Here is a 7,657-nt window from a genome sequence, read left to right on the forward strand (position 1 = left end):
GCGTCCACGGTAAAGGACTTCTGGGTTGCCTATACAGTTCATAGACAAGTGAAAGTGGATATTCTAAAATGCGCAAGATAAGCATGAGTGCAATGGATGGCGTTCTCGTAGGGAGATAGGAGCAGATCCATAGTGGTGTATTGATTGGTGAATATGTGGACTCGTGTGCGCCACCCCAAAAGAGTTACTTGCAGTCGTAGTTCAGGATAGCCACCGAGTCAAAGCTGGCTTGTTGCAGTTAAACTCCACCACCCCTTTGTTGATACTGATGCATATGTAGCTAGTTCTGATGTAAGTCTTGCTGGGTACATTTGTACTCACGTTTGCTTAATTTATGTTTTTGCAGAGAGACTTTAGTCTCACTAGTAGTTCCGCGTGGACTTCGACGTTTAGCTTGTTACCTCAGCTGCGATCTTGTACCCTTGGGAGGGTCTTGTAGATAGTCAAGCTTCTCAGCCTTTTTCATTTGTAGTTGTCTGTACTCAGACAAGTTAACCTTCCGCGTGTGCTTATTGCTTGTATGACTTGAATGCCGGGTCATCAGACCCATGTTTGTAATATCTGGCTCCTCGGAGCCTAATGAATAAATACTTTGAGTCGTAGAGTTTGTTGTGATGCCATGTTGTATTTGCACATATCGAGCATATTGTGTGTATGTTATTCAAATGCTTGGTATGTGTGGGATCTGACAACCTAGTTGTTTATTCTTGGTAGCCTCTCTTACCGAGAAATGTCTCCTAGTGCTTCCACTGAGCCATGGTAGCTTGCTACTTCTCCAGAACACTTAGGTTGGCCGGCATGTGTCCTTCTTCGTTCCTATGTCTGTCCCTTCGAGGAAATGTCACGCATTGTTCCTTTAAGTCCTTGTAGCTTTCTATGACTTGGGTTCAAACGTTGATGACCGACACGTTCGTTGCTGGGTCATGTGTGCCTGTCCCTTTAAGTTAGTGCCACTTTGGATTCACAACTAGTCATGTCGACCCAGGTTCTCTGTCATATGGATGCTAGCGACACTATCATATACATAAGCCAAAAGGCGCAAACGGTCCCGGGCCAAGTAAGGTGGCACCCATGGGAATACCGTGCGTGAGGCTGCAAATTGGTATGATTTGTTACATGCTAGATCGATGTGACTTAGGATCAGGGTCCTGACACGTCATCGAGTCACACGTGTCCTAAACTCGGAGGTGTCGTCCATTCGGCACTAGATCGGTTGGACCGAGATCGGATCGCGAAGAGTACGACTACATCAACCACGTGATAAACGCTTCTGCTTAGTGATCTACAAGGGTATGTAGATGCTCTCCCCCTCTTGTAGCTATGCATCTCCATTGATACATCTTGCATGTGAATAGAAATTTTTTGTTTTCCATGCAACATTCCCCAACAGTGGCATCATGAGCCAGGTCTATGCGTAGATGATATGCTCGAGAAGAACACAAAGGAGTTGTGGGTGCTGAGGTTCATACTGCTTACCACCAACGTCTTAGTTTGATTCAGCGGCATTGTGGGATGAAGCGGCCCGGACCAACCTTACATGTCCACGCACATGAGACAGGTTCCACCGACCGAAACATGGTCTTCCGAAGAGTTCCCCTGACCACTAGTCGGTGCTCATCCAATCCTACCCTAGTTCTACATCTGCTAGCACCGTCCCAGCCAGAGTCACCACTAGGGTCAACCAAGTCAGAGCCCATAGTGACTTGCGGTTGCACAGGTAAGCTTCCATGCATGAAGTATTCTTCCGTCTCTTTGAGTCTGGGTGAAGCTTTCCGCAAGATGTCATGGCGCTTCTCCATGCATCCCGGCCATCCACTGGTTGCTCCAGGGTGCCCGTCAACCGTCCTTCACCCAGTAGTGTGTATTAAATTCTTGTCTCGAGTCTTGAACTCTTGAGGCCTTGAAGATGCAGTCCTTGCAGATGCCATCATGGAGTTGTCGCCATTGACATGGAGTTCTTCATACTCACACCACTCTCGTGCACTCATACCAAACCCCGTCTACTATAGCGTAGCATTAAAACTATATAATGTCCCGGGCTTGGTAACAGGGAGATGGGTTCCTACCTCATGCATTCTACTCAACTAAAGATTCAATAACACTACTGGAGTGATTGTTGAAAAGGTGCTACTACATGCAAATAAAACATAGGTATGAAAAACATGGTCAAAGTGAATTTGCCTGGTATTACTTGATGAAGATAATAACGCTCTCGAAAATAATTTGATAGGACTATACGCAACTCTCCGATGAAATCTATAGTAACAAACATCACATTCACATAAGCAAGCATTCTAGCAAGCAAATCTAACAATCAAAAGAAAACTCAATAAGAAAACCCAATACAAAACAAATAACACATCGAAAGAACTAATAGGGGAAAACTATAAAGAACCTACTAGGAAAACTTTTTGCCTTAACTACAAAAATAGTTTTGTCCTAAGCAAAACTTAACAAAGAAAGTACTAAACTAATAATTTTAACAGAAAATAAAATTTAAATCAACTAAGTTAACATAAAGTATTTTTCATAAAGTTTTGCTAGCAAAAGGGAACACATAAAAAGCTAAATTAAAACTCTAATTATGCTTAAAACAAAACTAGTAAGAAAAAGAAATGAAACATTTTATTTTTCTGTAAATAGAAGTTCACCCTCTAATACTACAGAAACAAATCTGAAATAAAATATAACAGAGGTGAAAATATATTTTAAAATAATTAAAACAACAGAAAATAACAGCAAGTTAAAAATAACTAGCGCAGTGTTGTTTTCGTGAAAAACTAATCTTAATAAAATCTATAAGTACGCAAATTAATCCTACTGCTATGCAAGGTCAAAACAAAACAGTGGCAAAAAGAATCGCCTAAAAATATTTATTCTAGCTCTTATTATAGCAGAAATACTAATCTGACTAAAACTCATATAAAACATTTTTTTAGAACTAAAACATGGCCGAATCTATTTTGTACAGAAACTTTAGGAAATTTGCAGACTAGAGCAAAAAGAATCAATCAAAAACTATAAATAACCTAAAAGATATAGAATTTACGAAACTGAAACTTTTCTGTTTTAAAAACAGAAACAAAAATACAGAAAAAACAAACGGGCGCTATTGGGCCTACGAGGGGTGCGATCTGTAACTGCCAAACGCTCGGGCGAAACTTAACAATACGTACACGTGCGTTTATTTTTCTATAGAATAAAACCAATCCACTGGTTTGATCAGAACCATACTAAACCGCTACAAAAAACCGTAACTAAAACCGATCTAATGAAAATAAAACAATCTACTAAACCGATCAACACAACGTTTCGATCTAAAGAGAAAAAAAACATTGGCGAACAGAGGAGAGGGTTCGTGCTTACAGAGAGGAAACAGGCGAGGCAGAGAAGAAGAGGTCGGTGGGCGGCGGGGCTCTGGTCGGCGGCAGCGTCGGCGAGGATGTCCAGGTGATGTAGGGTTTCAGGGGCGTCCGATTTTCTATGGATGGTGAGGCGAGGGAACGTCGGGGTTGAGCGTAGCGTCGAGGTGAACTTCGTGAACTCCGGCGGCATTGTGAGCTTGAGGCAGTGGCTCCGGTGCTCCCTGGGCGTCCAAAACATGTCAAAGTGGTTCACAACAATGAGGGATAGTTGGCTATGGAAGGAAAGGTTTCGAGGATACTTACAAGTGTCGGAAACGACTGGTGAACCGCGTGAACTCCAGCGAGATCCAAACGGTGAGGTCGCGTGACACGGTGGGTTTTGGCGAGGGTTTTCGAGGGGGGTCGGGAGAGGATGGTCGTGGCTATTTATAAGACAACTTGCTTGGGGAAGGGGTGGACTCGGGTAGGGTTTCCAAGAGGATCGGACGCGGAGGCAGCGTCGTGTACGTGTAGGTATAGTACTTTGTTTTGTATGTGAGGAAGAGGAAAGGAAGGTGGGGTCCAGCAATCATAAGAAAAAAAACAAGAGGAAGAGAGAGTTACGTGAGGGAGATCGAACGAGCCTGGGGAGCGGCACTGGTGGCGTCCTGCGCGGGCGGCTGGGCTGGCGCCTGGTTAGTGGGCTGCGGCTCGGGTGGCTAGGCTTGCTGGCCTGGCGCCCGGCTAAGGCGTTTTTTTGAAAATAAAGTTAGAAAGAAAATATATATAGGGAGAAGATAAAAATACTTTTGTACAGGACATATATATATATATATATATCAAAATTCCTAGAAAAATAAAATCTAAAAGATGAACTATTTTTCAGAGGCGAAAAAAACTTTATAAAAACATTTTTTTTTGAAAAAATCCAAATAAAACCAAATTTGAATTCAACCTTTTGGCATTATTTTCTTCTGGCATTTTTGGAGTGTCATTTGAACTCCTCTCATACTTTTGAACAATTATTGGTCAGGGATTTTTGAACTGAAATTCAAATGCCAATTTGAATCCAAATTCAAGCAAAACTTAAATGCCTCTAAAATTTCCAAATGCCACTCAATTTCGCACAATCAGTCACACAATAGTCAAACAAACAATCATAAAATATTTATTTAATATAACATTCCAAAATTTAGAATTTTGGGATGTTACATGTTTCAAGAGCTAAAATTGGTATTTTAAGCTCATGCCTATGTTGAGAGGTATGAGACCTCTCACAAGTACTTTGCCTACAAGATGGAGGAGAATAGCTTAGCCAGTGAGCATGTGCTCAGAATGTTCGGGAACTACAATCGCTTTAATCAAGTGGGAGTTAATCTTCCAAATAAGATAGTGATTGACAGAGTTCTCCAGGCACTATCACCAAGCTACTAAGAGCTTCGTGATGAACTATAATATGCAACGAATGACTAAAATGATTTTCGAGCTCTTCGCGATACTGAAATCGGCGGAGGTAGAAATCAAGAAAAAGCATCAAGTGTTGATGGTTAATAAAACCACTAGTTTCAAGAAAAGGGCAAGGAAAAGAAAGGGAACTTCAAGAAGAATGGCAAGCAATTTACCGCTCATGTGAAGAAGCCCAAAGCTGGACCCAAGCCTGAAATCGAGTGCTTCTACTGCAAAGGAAATGGTCACTAGAAGCGGAACTGCCCCAAATACTTGGCAGATAAGAAGGATGGCAAAGTAAACAAAGGTATATTTGATATACATGTTATTGATGTGTACCTTAATGGTGCTCGTAGTATCCCTAGGGTATTTGATACCGGTTCAGCTGCTAAGACTAGAAACTCGAAATAGGAGTTACAGAATAAACAAAGACTAGTTAAGGGCAAGGTGACAATGTGTGTTGGAAGTGTTTCTAAGATTGATATGATCACCATCTCACACTCCCTCTACCTTCGGGATTAGTGTCGAGCCTAAATAAATGTTATTTGGCGTGCGCGTTGAGCATGAACCTGATTAGATAGTGTTTATTGCAAATACGGTTATTCATTTAAATCAGAGAATAATTGTTGTTCTATTTACATGAATAAAACCTTCTATGGTCATACACACAATGTAAATGGTTTATTGAATCTCGATTGTAGTGATACACATATTCATAATATAGATGCCAAAAGATACAAAGTTGATAATGATAATGCAACATACTTGTGGCACTGCCGTTTAGGTCATATTGGTGTAAAGTGCATGAAGAAACTCCATGCAGATGGACTTTTGGAATCACTTGATACTTGCGAACCATGCCTCATGGGTAAGATGACCAAAACTCCGTTCTCCAGAACAATGGAACGAGCTAATGACTTATTGGAAATAATACATACCGATGTATGCAGTCCAATGAGTGTTGAGGCACGCGGCGGGTATCGTTATTTTCTAGCCTTCACAGATGGTTTAAGTAGGTATGTGTATATCTACTTGATGAAACACAAGTCTGAAACATTTGAAAAGTTCAAAGAATTTGAAAGCGAAGTGGAGAATCATCGGAACAAGAAAATAAATTTTATATGATCTGACCACGGAGGCAAATATTTGAGTTATGAGTTTGGCCTTCAGTTAAAACAATGTGGAATTGTTTCACAACTCATGCCACTTGGAACACCACAGCGTAATGGTGTGTCCAAATGTAGCAACTGTACTTTATTAGATATGGTGCATTCTATGACGTCTCTTACCAATTTGCCTTTATCATTTTGGGGTTATGCATTAGAGACAACTGCATTCATGTTAAATAGGGCATCGTCTAAATCCGTTGAGATGACAGCGTATGAACTATGGTTTGGCAAGAAACCTAAGCTATCATTTCTTAAAGTTTGGGGATGCGACGCCTATGTTAAAAGGCTTCAGCATGATAAGCTCGAACCCAAACGGAGAAGCGCGTCTTCATAGGATACCCTAAGGGAACTATTGGGTACACTTTCTACCACAGATCTGAAGGCAATATCTTTGTTACTAAAAATGGGTCCTTTCTAGAGAAGGAGTTTCTCTTGAAAGAAGTGAGTGGCAGGAAAGTAGAACTTGATGAGATAATTGTACCTCCTCTCGAATTGGAAAGTAGAACATCAAAGAAAACCGTTCCCGTGATGCCTACACCAACTAGAGAGGAAGCTAATGATGATGATCATGAAACTTCAGATCAAGTTACTACTAAACTTCGTAGGTCGACCAGAACACGTTCAGCACCAGAGTGGTATGGTAATCCTGTCCTGGAAATCATGTTATTAGACAACAACGAACCTACGAACTACGAAGAAGCTACGATGAGCCCAGATTCTGACAAATGGCTTGAGGCCATGAAATCTGAGATTGGATCCATGTATGAGAACAAAGTGTGGACTTTGGTGGATTTCCCGGATGATCGGCAAGCCATTGAGAATAAATGGATCCTCAAGGAGAAGATGGACGCTGATGGTAATATAACCGTCTATAAAGCTCGACTTATCGCAAAAGATTTTCGACAAGTTAAAGGGGTTGACTACGATGAGAATTTTTCATCCGTAGCGATGCTTAAGTCTGTCCGAATCATGTTAGAAATTGCCACATTTTATGATTATGAAATCTGGCAAATGGACATCAAAACTGCATTCCTTGAACGGGTTACTTAAAGAAGAGTTGTATATGATGCAACCAAAAGGTTTTGTCGATCCTAAAGGAGCTAACAAAGTGTGCAAGCTCCAACGATCCATTTATGGACTGGTGCATGCATCTCGGAGTTGGAATATATGCTTTGATGAGGTGATCAAAGCATATGGTTTTATACAGACTTATGGTGAAGCCTGTATTTACAAGAAACTGAGTGGGAGCTCTATAGCATTTTTGATATTATATGTGGATGACATATTGCTGATTGGAAATGATATAGAATTTCTGGATAGCATAAAAGGATATTTGAATAAGAATTTTTCAAAGAAAGACCTCGGTAAAGCTGCTTACATATTGGCATCAAGATCTATAAAGATAGATCAAGATGCTTGATAAGACTTTCAAAGAAGGAGTTCTTGCAAGTATTGTAAGGTGTGAAGTTGAGTAAGACTCAAAGCTTGACCATGACAAAAGAAAGAGAAAAGACGAAAGTGTTCCCCTTTGCCTTAGCCATAGGCTCTATAAGATATGCCATGCTGTGTACCACACCTGATGTGTGCCTTGCCACGTGTCTGGTAAAGAGGGTACAAGAGTGATCCAAGAGTGGATCACTGGACATCGGTCAAAATTATCCTTAGTAACTAACACTATTGCGGGATGCTACTAATGCG

Source organism: Triticum dicoccoides, chromosome 2A, assembly GCF_002162155.2.
Source record: "Triticum dicoccoides isolate Atlit2015 ecotype Zavitan chromosome 2A, WEW_v2.0, whole genome shotgun sequence".
NCBI lineage: Eukaryota > Viridiplantae > Streptophyta > Magnoliopsida > Poales > Poaceae > Triticum > Triticum dicoccoides.